General features: G+C 40.1%; 1 protein-coding gene across 1 annotated transcript in view; it reads right to left on the reverse strand.

Annotated features, from left to right (window-relative positions):
* Positions 1-12763, reverse strand: part of LAMC1 (laminin subunit gamma 1) — an 83562-nt gene that overhangs the window by 69613 nt on the left and 1186 nt on the right. The gene's annotated exons all lie outside the window — the stretch shown is intronic.

Raw genomic sequence — 12763 nt, forward strand, 5'->3', positions numbered from 1 at the left:
TGCAATTCATTTAACTGTTTCCTAAAGGCATTTACATTTGAAACATTAATCCTTCACAAAAACCATAAGCTTCCACTCCTAACCAGGAATCAGGGATCCAGGCACTGCAATAATCTATTTCCAGTGTTTTCAGATAGGCAAATTACCAAAAATAAAAGGAGAGCACTAAATATGAACGCTTTCTGGTAACAGTTACATTTAAAAACAAACAATTCTGTTCCATTTCCCAAAAGTGCTATGAAGCTCTAGAAAAAGCTCATCTCTGTCCGGCTACTTACAAAACAATCTGTACTTTGTTCCCTAAGGAACTCTGGCTTAGTTTCCCCTGTCGTGGAGCTCCAAGGGAACATCTGGCTCACCTCCCATGAGAAGTACCTCCTGCAAATGGGAGCTAAGCACGAGAGGGAGAAAAGCCATTAGGGGTGAGAAAGTGGCAGTGTGTACGTACAAATGTACGTATAATCACTCTGCTTAGAAAGCACAGGAGCAGTGACTCGTGTAATGCCAGTAATTTAATCAGTTAACTCATGCCTGCAGAGCCCTGATGGAGGGGGAAGAGAGAGGGATTGAACAACAATCCCACAGTCCTGAGCTGCTCTTCCCAGCCCAGCCAGAGCTCCTAAGAGAAAAGGAGCTGGGGAGCAGGTGAAGTAGGGAGAAAATCAGATGTCATTAAATAGATACCGCAAGATGATCACAAAACTCAGGGTTTTGTTTTGTTTTAGAATTCACATTTCTTCAAAGAACGTATACCTTCAGGTTTTGTATTGTACAAATAAATATTGAAACAACACCTCCCCCCCACCCACTGTAGCTTTGGGCAGCTTTTTAGCCCTCCAGCTAAACACCGACACAGCGTTTCTTTCTTTTCTATCACGATGGTTATTTTTCAGGGGAGAAGGTGAAGCAGAATACATCGAAGACTGATAACAGGCAGAATCTTACTAAATTGTCTTCTTGCGAGTGAGCCTGGAAAGGGACTAGACAGCACCTTTAGAAAACCTACAGCTCTTACTAACCCAAGAGGTTGCAAGTATTTGAAACTTAAAAGCAAAGGCCAAGAGATACTGTGCATATAGCAGCGTAATATGGAAAAGAGCCCATACAAACACTTGCTTCTTTTCCATCTTGGTCCCAACCTACCAGCTGCAAGGCAGAATTCAGTATCTTCTACCGGTCTTCCCAATTCCCTGCACGAAATAGTTTAGTGAAGTTGAACTGGCTCCTAACCCGTAGGCTCAGGACCTCCTCTACAAGAAAGGACTTTCTAACATTTCAAATTTTAAGGACTTTTTTGGGGTGCAGCCTGATGAGCGCTTGGGCAGCAGCACTGACCTTCACAACAGCCGCTCCATCCCTGGCCTGGCCTGCTGCAGTTCTGCCAAACCAACCTGTATGGTGGTGGCAGCACCGGCTTGGGCAGTTTGCTTCCTGCTGCTCATTCCCCCTTCTGTTCCTTCTCAGTTGTGCCAGTACAGGTGTTTGTGCAACCATGCACTGAACCAGAAGAAATGCTTGCTAGCTCACTGCTCAGTCATTTCACAAGGCTGCCAAGCTGAGCGAGCGCCTGGAATATCCACCAGAACAGCAATAATTAAGTGGGCAAAATTCTTACCCTTCCTGCTGATTTGAAAAAATCTCTGAGAAACTAAAAGCACCAAGTTTGTTTACACCATATTCTTGAACATTTCTTCAAAACCTGACATGTATGCTGGGAATGGGGGGAGGGGGGGAAAGACTTATGACAAGAAATAGCTTCAACTCAGGAAAACTTCTCAGTCCCCCCACACATACACCAACATGTACAAGAAGGGAAACTGCAGAATAATATTATGGCATTTAATAATTCTGGATTTACACTGCACCTTTCATCTGGGAATCTCAGAAGTCTGAACAAAATGAAAGTCACCACCAGAAGTTTGTTTTCCTTCCACCTACAGAACAGCTGAGTACCTTCTGAGTATCTGCAGACTGCTGGCCAATGGCACAGTATGGACTCCTCCTCCTTCTCTTGATTTTCATAGTTTCTACAGACTCTTGACTGAAGACAGATCTACAGAGCAGCTAAAGCAACCACAGCGCAAGAGCAGAAGCAGAGGCGATGCTACCCATGCAGGTTCTGGGACCGAAGCGCCCGGAGATTCGAGCAGAACCAGCACATCCAAGGATATGGCAGGGGAACCACCATGAACTACACAGCCCACAGAAGTCACTACCAGGAAAATGAGAGCAGGGCAGAGGAGAAACCTAGACAGCTTGCAAGAGGTCGAGGAAAGAATCAGAAAGCCAGGGGGAGGTACAGGAAAGGGGCCAGAAAACATGACAGTAAAGCAAATGGGAGGACAGTAAGTAGATTAGAGCAATCACACTTGACTTAAGCATTAGATTCCTAACAAATTCATCAAACAGCTGATTCAGTGTTGAGAAACTTGAAGTACTATATTACTCAAACTAGGATAACAGTATCCAGGAGATCCATAAAGGAACACAGTGAAAGTTCAGAACTACAGAAGCAGCAAAAGCAGCAGCTAGAAGGCGTTATCTGCTGTAACAAAACACAATTATGTACCTGGACCAGATAAAATTAGATAACTGCACACTGATTCTCCCAGCCAGGAGGCAGTACTGGATAAAGTAGATGCAGATAGACAGAATTCCACATAGAAAACACATTCAAATGCTTCAGGGCAAGGAAGAGCACGCAGCTTCTCTACATGAACACTACAGTCCCCATGGACTGGTTCCACAACACAACCCACCTCTTGGGAATTGCTGGGAAGAATATCCCAGAGCAAAATCCCACAGGATGTGAACATTTAACAGATTGCAGATGAAAGAACTATAAATAATCAACATCATCAGAAATGGACCACAGAATTCCTAGGAGGAAAGGAAGGCATTTTCTTTTTAATTAGTCAGGCAATCCTACTTAACACTGAAATGACAAGAGGTATCTAAATGCTCATTTTTCCAGAATGGACTGATTTTTCCTTCCATCAAGCTCAACAAGAGATACTCTGAAAGATGAAGTTTGGTGCAGTTGGGTGTATTTCACATGCGCTTCACAGCCTTTACCCCATTTAAGTATGTCATTAGAAAGTATCAAGAAAAGAGCTTATCCTGAGAGATCCAAAAGAGAGGCTTATCCTTCTTGAAGAAGTTCAGTGAAGCCATCTGCTTAAAGACTCCAGGAGAGACATCTTTTTTTTTTTAATTTGAACAAGTTCAGAAAGATTCACTTTCCAAAAATATGGATGATGCAGGAAAATATATTTTCCCTTTCACAGAGGAGGAAAACAAAATCTCTAAACCCCGATTTCCACCCACCCCAAAATAAACCAATACATGCTCCATGTGCTGTACAAACAGAAGCTCACTGAGGTAGGGATTAAGTCTTGTTCTCATGCTGACTAGGTTGAACTGTAAAGCAGATTTTGAAAAATAAATCACAACATGAAAGCCATTTGCTTAGAACTGGCCCAGCGACAACTCGAAACTTCAGAGTTCACTCGGTCTTGGAGCACGCAAAGAAATGAGCATTTCAGACAATCCACACACAAGCCAAAAACTGTCGGGCACAGACAGTCATTGTCCACTTAAAGACAAACGTGCCAAGGAAGAACAACAACTCACTAAAGAGCTTCCCTGTTAGTGTCAGCCATCAGTCTTCCCTCCCCTAGTAGCTTAATAGGCTTTATACCATTGACAGTTACCAAGCAGTTTTTGTTGTTCTGTGGTTTTTTTCTCCCCCCACCCTTAAGAGTTTTCCCAGATGTAGCTTGACCTTTCAATTACAAAGAGTTTCAAGAGCAAGGAAAGGGCCAAGTCTTCAACATTTCCAATTCACCCCCTTCATTTTAGCCAGCTGCCACACCTAAAGCCATTTACAATTCTGCACCCGGAACTTCTCCCAAGAGCATCTCAAACTCTTGAGGATGAATTCGAGGATTACTTCACTGCTGCAGAGTTAGTTCCCTCACTTCAAACATGGGAGCCACTAACAAAGCAAAGGCAGAGAAGCAAATTGTCCAAACACACAGGAAGTCTGCAACAGAGACGCACCGAAAATGGATCTGAGAATTCACAAATACTGGGTCTTTGCAAGACTTCAGTATACCAACTCTACAAAAACCTTAAAAATACTATTCTTCCCACTCCCCAAAAATATCAATTCCCAAAACTTAATGTACAAATAAAACCTAAAGCTATCTGAAATTCTATAGCTAATTCTATCTATACAAGATAGTACTAGCTTACCCAAAATAAATAAAATAAAATAAAAATCCAATGATAGTTTTTGGATACTCTTTCTAAAGGAAATTTTGAAATTCTTCAGTACTGAACACAGCTGTGTTGTCTCAGAACTGCAGGCATCATTACTACTAGAAACATCTCTTTGATGACTATCACATCGTAATATCTAAAACAAGTAGTAGCATGGAAAAAATAAATGCTTTACCACCCAGTTTCAAAACAAAATGGTGAAAACCCCTGAATAATACAAAAGGAGGTCAGGTTTCCCCCTCCCCCCCCTTTCTTTTTTTATTAATGATCTCTCAGGTAGGCTGGACCAGTAGAAGAGATCAGAGATAGAGGCTGACTATTTATTTATACTGAAACGACAAGGTAATTTTAATTCTGTTTACAATTCATGAGTTTTCACCACTTTCCAAGCTTCTACAGAAACATTCTGGGAAGTCCATTATGTTTTACCTCAAAAATACCTACGGCACCATACAGAGCTTAACTGTGTCATACTAGCTTGCACCTGCAAGATGGCATACTATAAAAAACAACTTCTCATCTCAATATTCCTGTTGTTTTCCTTTGACAGCTGGCCATTTCTGCTAATAGTAGCTCTCTAATCTCACAGCACAATTGTTTAGTTTAGCAGCTGTCCTGTGCCTTTCAGCAAAGCTGATGTGACACCAAACGTCACCACCTTACAAGAACACTGCTAAAAAGAAATCAATATGACTGCAGTAAAATAGGGAAGGAGGTCCCTCTTACCCCCATGAGCCTGAAGTGTGCAAAGAATAGTCTTTTACATTCGAAGACATGACAATTCATCTTTTATAAAAGTCTTTTTTTAAATAGGAATTCCTATTTGAAATATTTGCAATCCAGCATTCAGCTTCAATAAAATCTCTCTTGCACTAGAGTTCCCAAGTAGGTGACCCTGGCTGCAACATGGCCATGAAGTCCCTGCTGCTCACATGGCCACGCAGCGCTACATTTGAAGCTCAGCTTGCAACTGCAGCGGTAGCCAATTCCATAGCAAACTCCGCAGAAGCTTCCAAATCCTCTCATTTTGGCTACCAGCTACCCTACACACCCTCACTTCTTCAAAATGAAAAGTTTCAGAGCATGGTCCTCTTCCTTTCCTCACCAAGGTTTTATTCGTCTTCCTGTAAAAATTCAAAGATAAGAATTCTGACAGTGAAAGTATTCTGATTACACAATAAATAAAATTATCATTTTCTATTTTCACAATCTAATTTTCTTCATATGCTTAAAAAAAAACAACACACAACAAAAAAACCTTTCAAATCTATGTTACTCAAAGGATGCTACAGACCTTCAGAACAATCCTGGGCAAATCCTTTGAAAATGGTTTCATGTTGAAAAGTTGTCCTAATATTACAACGAACTCGTAATTCCACAAGTCCTCAACACAAGCACACAGATTTATCCTGCACTTCAAAGTCTGTAAGCCTTAATTTGACAGACAATTTGCCAGGAAGTCATGAAACTCATTTTCTGAACAGACACTAAAACTTACTGTGATAGCCACTGATAAGAAGCTTTTCACTAATAGGAGAGATGTGTAAAAACAAAACGAAATGATTCTTCTCCCACAGAACCTTATAGTGGGGGGTAGCACAGGCATAACGAACCACAGTCCTGGGTGAAGCTTCTGAAGGCTGTTACAATTCAAAGACAGTGACATTAGACATAACTAGCTCAGTTTAACACGCCAGACTGTGGATTCCAACTAAGCCCCAGGTAGAAAACAGAACCGGACACTGTGCCTGTATAAAATTACTCAGCACAGTGTTATCTGTGACAGCAATTGAAGAATTAGGACCTCAAGGACACAAGTGCTATTAACATCACAGATATTAATCAGACAAGAGTTATATGGTTAAGGACAACATGCATAGTTCTGCAATCTTATGCTGCAATTTAAGAATTATGATGAACTAGGGATCTGAGTTTTCCATCCCATCCATCTGCACTGAAAATTATTTTCTTTAGATGTTGTTTGCAGAACAATCACATTTTTTTTTAACATCTCCACAAAGAGGAAAGAATCTTAACACAGCAGTAAGTTTTAGAAGCAGCAGCCTGAGATTTCTACTTGCAGACTATCAGAGTCTGAGAGAGATTTCAAAAGCTTTGGGCTATAAAAGAAATGCTACTGATCACTCTATTAAATCAGTATTTTTTCAGCAAGCTAGAAATTCTGAACAGCAAACAATAGTTTTCAAGTATTAAAACTACAAAAGCAACTATATGACTGTGTCAAAACTGGTGATTAATCCTTCTAGCAATTCATAGCAAGCACCACAAATAGCAGCTATTTTTGCAGCAAAATACCATACAATCCCAACTCTCTCCATCCCCTAAAATAAATGCTCTGCCATGTATAGTATTCCCAAATGCCTCATGTAGCGGCATCAGCGTCCCAAGAAAGATGCAGGACTAAGGAATCAGAGAAAACTTGAGAATTAAAGGGTATGTGGGAAGTGATAAAGAGCTTTAAAGCTACTTTATATAACTGCACTGAACAACTGCTGGCCATTAAAAAACTGATCTCTTAACTACTCATGTTGAAACCTGCAAATGTAAATCAAGCCTTTGTAAGACTAACTAAAATAGAGTCCCCTCAGGGCTCCACGAATACCACAGTGAAGTCACTCAAGTACTCAGCAAGCCATTCCCAGGCCTCGATTTAACAAAGTCTCCAAAGGATTTCCTCACAAATTGCACAGTCAGAGTCACTGCTCTCAGCTGAGCGAATTCTTCCAGATTAAATAATCCTTACTTCTCAGACAATAAAAAGACTTTATTAAAGAAAGATTACAGACCCAGTATAAGCCTGCTAAAGAAGGAAACTCACATTAAGAAGCTAAAGTTATTCAGACTGCCCCCTCTAAACTCAGCTCTTTGAGAATAACATACAGCTACACAGGAACAACTCGATTATGGAAAAGGAATGAATTACATTTTCTCACTAGGGCAGCAAGAGATTCCCTTAAAAGCATTGATTTGAAAATTAAAGTTATTAACTGAGAAAGAGCATAAATTAAAGACACACTGCAATTACGCACACAATACACACACGCACCCTCCCCTTAACACCAATGTAAGTGCTAGAAATGCTCTCCCAATGTATTAATTATGGTTTCCCAAATTGCAAGTTTTTAAATTGCACTTCTCTATGCAGAATTTCACAAGCATACTAATTGTTTGCATTTAGTTTTGTGGTTATTTCGTAGGAAGACAACGATCAGCAGCCTAGTAGAGTTTTAACAGAGTAACCATCAAACTAACAATTTCATTCTGTGCTATCTTTAGCTGTGCTAAAGCAAAACTGATTACATCATAGTTGCATAAATTAAATATTTGAATTAAGCCACATTATATAGCCCTTCCTTAAAAAAAGCTGCTTTTCTGTATTAAAAAAAAAAAAACTTCTCTGCTGCAAACAACTGGCAAATCAAACTGAGGCTGAACATAAAAACCGGCATCTTGCCCGCGTTTCCTTATAAATGCCTTCAAATGGCAATCATACCCCAAACTGCATTTTGTGGACAGAGTCTATATAACCAAGCATCATCACTCTCCTCAAAGCCAAAGAAAGGACTGAGTAGTTTGGAAAGAGGAAAGTGGGGGAGACATGCAACCTCTTTCTCCTAACAACCAGGCGCTTTTACAAGTTTTTCATTATTTAGCCTGTACAAGACCCCACCTGTCTTGGTGCAACACATCTGTAAGCTAGGCTCTACAGTCTACAGTACGGATTTCAAAAGAATCTGTGAGCAGCAACATTCAGCTCTAGCCACGATCTGTCTACAAACACAGCTGACAAGTTTGTAACTGTGGCAGCCAGCAATTTTGCTTTTTCTTGAAAGGCAGGCTAACAGAGGGCTGCTTTCCAGCACCTTGTGCTGGCTCCTTTTCCAGGGAAAAGGGAAGAGGGGTGGGAGTCGGGCAGAGACTCCTGTAACACCCAGCCGGCAAGGCCAGGCCTCTGCCCCGGATCCTTGGGCTCGGCAGGGCAGCCCTCAGCACACAGCTGAGGCACCGGGGTCATTAGTCAAGCAGGTCTCCTGGGCACCCTCCCTGCCGAGCCACAGAGGGCCAGTTACCTCGATCCCTCCTGAATGCCCTCGGAAACACAGACCAGCTTGTTCTTAGACTGCAAGCGGCTTATAGAAGCTTGCCTGTACTTAATGGAGACGGGGCCACCCTATTGCCATTAACAGCAACCAGTGTGCTGCGGATGCTGCCTCTTTGTCAGAGGAACAACACACTGGGATCATTATAGTTAAAATCGAGATGATCTGGGCAGAGAATAAAAATGTCTGGTGGGAAGAAAGGAAAGAGATGACACTAGTAGGACTAATTGGGAAGGAAACAGGGAGGCACACATAGAAATCCATGGAAAGATGGATAAAAAGCTGTGCAGGAACAGTAGCAGCAGCAACAAGAAGTACACAGAAATTAGAGCTGCAGGAAGGAGAAATGAGCATTTGCTCTGAAAAAAGAGGTATGAAAAAAAGGTATGAAATCTGACAAAATACAAGCCATTGTCCAGCAACGTATATTAAAAAAAAAGGGGCGGGGGAAAAAAAGAGATCCACCTCCATTCTTTTCCTTTCCCCTTCTCTCAATGTTTGAAGGAAGATCTTTAACACATGGCTTTGCTTTGGCATGTTACAGACCTAAGTAGCAAAGCTGTAACTAAAACGTATGCATATGAAATGCTGGTGAGATGCCAGAACTACACCAATGCTCCAAGCATTAGTTTCACAATGAGTGCCGTTCTCTTATGTGACACTCTTGCTTCAAAAAAGCTAAGACAAAAGTAACTACATATTGTAATTTTTTAGCATCCATGTTCTGCTTAAAACTGTCACCACTACACCAAAGTCCTTTATTTTTGGAATACATGTGGGCATTGGGAGGATGAGGGGGGAAATTTGTTGAGTTCTTTCTAATTTAGACTTGACCCCATCTGATGAACTGCAAAAATAGGGGAAATAGAGGGATGCTTTTAAGAAAAGGTGAAGAAAAGAAAAGGATATAGCAGTAGTCTCCCACTACCCTGAGATGTCGGTTCAAATCCCCCTTCCCCAAATTCAAAGGTGCAACTTAAACTCAGGTCTCCTGAATTCTTGGGGGAGGAATCCTACTTAGAGGGTTTTTATACCTTCTCATACAAAGAGAAGCAGCTTTTATAATTCTGGATATTCCTTGTAAAGGGACTGGGAATTTCCCAATTCCCATCTCCTCAGTGATATCCTAACTACTGGACAGAGAGATCTGCTTTTCAAACGTTCCCGGGATCCAAGTCTTTAGCTGTACTTAGTAACAATGATCTGCACTGTATTTTTCAGTAACAAGCTGTTTGCTAGCATCTAGACCCCAAAATAAAGTTTTTCAAACTTGTTTTGAACTGTGAATTCTAAGAAGTTTCAAAGAAGTTACAAATCTCTACAGTCAATTTTCACATACTGACGCCTGACCTGCTTTTCTGATTTACCTTTTGCAGACTCTTCAGAAATGTAACATTGATCTATATGGATTGAATATCATTGCACATTAATCTGAACATCCCAAACTGCCAAAAACTCAGGATCCTTCGATACAGGTCAGCATTTGCATGCTGGAAGCCCAGAGTGGATATTATCACTCCAGAATGGGTTCAAAGTTGTGCTAAATATTCTGGCTACCAGTGCTTTTAAGACTAAAGGCAAATGTGATATCAAACAAGGATACCAGTTTCAACGTACAGTCTAACCCTTAAGGATCATGCAGAACTAACTTCATAAAAGGGCCTTGTATCCTAAAATGCATTTATGTCCTACAGAGCACACAAATACTTGTCAAGCCCTTTGCTTCCTCTGTTATCAGTTTCAGTAATTAAGTGTCTTGCAGACTGTGGTGCTCTGTGGGGAACGCAGCCCGCAGGCACGTAACATCCAAGTGTAGCATGCAATAGCTCATTCAAACAAAGATGTTTGAAGAATCCACGAGAACCGGAACAGAGTAATGCTGCGGAGAAGCTTTGAGCATTCAAGACTGAAAGGGCATTTTTGGTACTCTGTACTTCTTCAGTAAGCAACTCAACAACGCATACAAAAATGTTCAAGAGTATTTACTGCTAGCATAGCACGTGAACAAACTGCTTGACACTTTACTATTACTGTTTTTAAACCTTACTCCACCGCCACCATATCCATAACCAGGATCCTACTCTTGAACGGTTTTACATTACAAACACACCATCTGAAAATCTAACTGGGAAAAAATAAACAAAAGCATGCTCAAACATCTCAAAGTCAGCCAGACAGATTTTTCATAAAAGTAGTATTCTAATCTAAAAATATACAAGTTCATGAAGTTACAATAGTCTGGAAACAAACCTGAAATTAAGACTGTCAACGATCATGTTGTAATGCTATAATATTACTTCATCAGTAATATGTTCTGAAAATGTAATTGTCTTCATTAACAAAATGCACACATTTCTTCAGAGTCCAGGATTATGAACATATTGCTTTTCAAAGAACATGCATTATATAGAGGTGCACAGATTCAAATGTAACAGTAACACCAAAGTAACATGAAGTATTATGAAGTGCCCACAAAATAATTTTTGTACTGATAATAAAGGATTAGTACAATGAACTATAAAAAAGGAGAGAAAAGGTGAAATCAGATCTCAGGTTCCTGCCTTAAAAAACAACACCGTCCTGTATAAAAATCCCCAGGGTACAAAAGATAAAGGAAGAGAGGCCTTAAAAACTACCTCCCCTTATCTGAAGAATTATGTAAGCTTACACATGGCATATTTGTTCTGAAGCTCCTAACATACAGAAACACTTCAGGAAACTGAAATTTTATTGGCTGCTGAGACAGATGAATGCAGTTAGCAGGTGATCCCCAGTAAAGGATTTAGCATAATCATCTCCATCTCCCTGAAAGCCTGAGCTTTGAAACACCACATTCATCACAAGTTCTGGAACCCAAGGCATCTTTGCACATCTTTTTTTCCAAGTTTACCCCCCCCCCCCAAAAAAAAACTGAGAAACACATTATGCATGTTAAAACTACAGCTAGTTTAAGGTTCAACACTGACTGTTAAATATAAGTTTTTTAATTTTGCTTTGTTTAATTACATAAACAGCAATGAGTATCTAAACTCTGGTTTTAATTTTCTGTTGGCTGGTTTGTTTCCCAGTTCTAAACAATTACCTTTCCTCCATATTGAGATAGCTTAAATAGCTGAATGAATAGAGCAGGGGGAAAAAATAATCTTGTTTGCAAGCCAAAGTGAAGGCTAAGATACTTTATTCCTAAGAAAATTCTGAGAATGCTAATTAATTAGAAAACTCATTTTCTCCTTTTACATGACTAAATTCCATGGCTTCTGTTAGAAATACCAACTACTGCACATACTGACAGATCATCCAGTACTCTTCCCAACCATAATACTGTAAAGACTACACCATCTCAGAATAACAGAATACTGATGTGCTCTTGCATATATCTACACACACATCTTTCTACAGTGTTTATCACTTTTCCATTTTTTCAGATCAGCCTTATTCTCCATGAATTCCAAGTTTGTTGTCAGAAAAGTCTACAATCTCAACTTTCCACTGCATTAGATAAGACATGCTTACTGCAGAACACAAGTGCAAACTACACTGCTTAAAGTTTGTGTTTTGTGAATTGACAGCATAACTAGCAAGCACTTAGCTTGCAGGCTTCAATTAAGCAATTCCTTAAAACTTTCAATGTCCCTTTTTCTCCATGGACTACTGTTTCACAAGTATAATCATTCTTCAGGGAAAAAAAAAAAGTCTGCCGCTTAGGAGTGAAAAGGTTATGTCCAATATGGAGCAAACCCTCTAGTAAAAGGATCCCATTCATATCAAGAAACTTTGCAGTAAACATTTGCTTGAAACAAAGCAAAGAAAGCGAGAATTTAGTGAGGTCGGCTTGTTTACATACAGCAAAAATCTGTTTCAGCAATTTATTACCACTTGGAGCAGACACATTTCTCATTGTTTTGTGGGCAACGGGATTAGCTATAGAAGAGCTTTGTGGCCTTTAATTAAGTTTCAACACAACAAAGCAGCAATTTAACCCTTGAGCAGGAAGAAGAATTTCAAAATATAGCTCAGCATTTCCACAAACAATGATATTCAGTCTCTGTTTCCTCTCTCCCCCAGAAGGTTTTTTTCATTTTTGTCTTACATTTATTCTGTTTTATTTTTACTATGATTTTTCCGTATGGTGGAGAATAAGGAAGACCCGCATGACAAATCAGACCCTAAGTCTTCACCTTTGTATTAAGGTAACAACTGGTCTTCACACGTTACTCTCTCACCAAAGATTTTGCTCCTGTCCTTATTAGAGGGCAAGAATGAAGAGCAAGACGACGGTGCAAAGCTTCTGACAGGCAGGAATGAGACTATTAGTTTAGAAGGAGGGGGCAAAGAGAGAGGAAACAAAGTCCTTGTTT

This window comes from Apteryx mantelli, chromosome 8, assembly GCF_036417845.1.
Source record: "Apteryx mantelli isolate bAptMan1 chromosome 8, bAptMan1.hap1, whole genome shotgun sequence".
Taxonomy (NCBI): Eukaryota; Metazoa; Chordata; class Aves; order Apterygiformes; family Apterygidae; genus Apteryx; species Apteryx mantelli.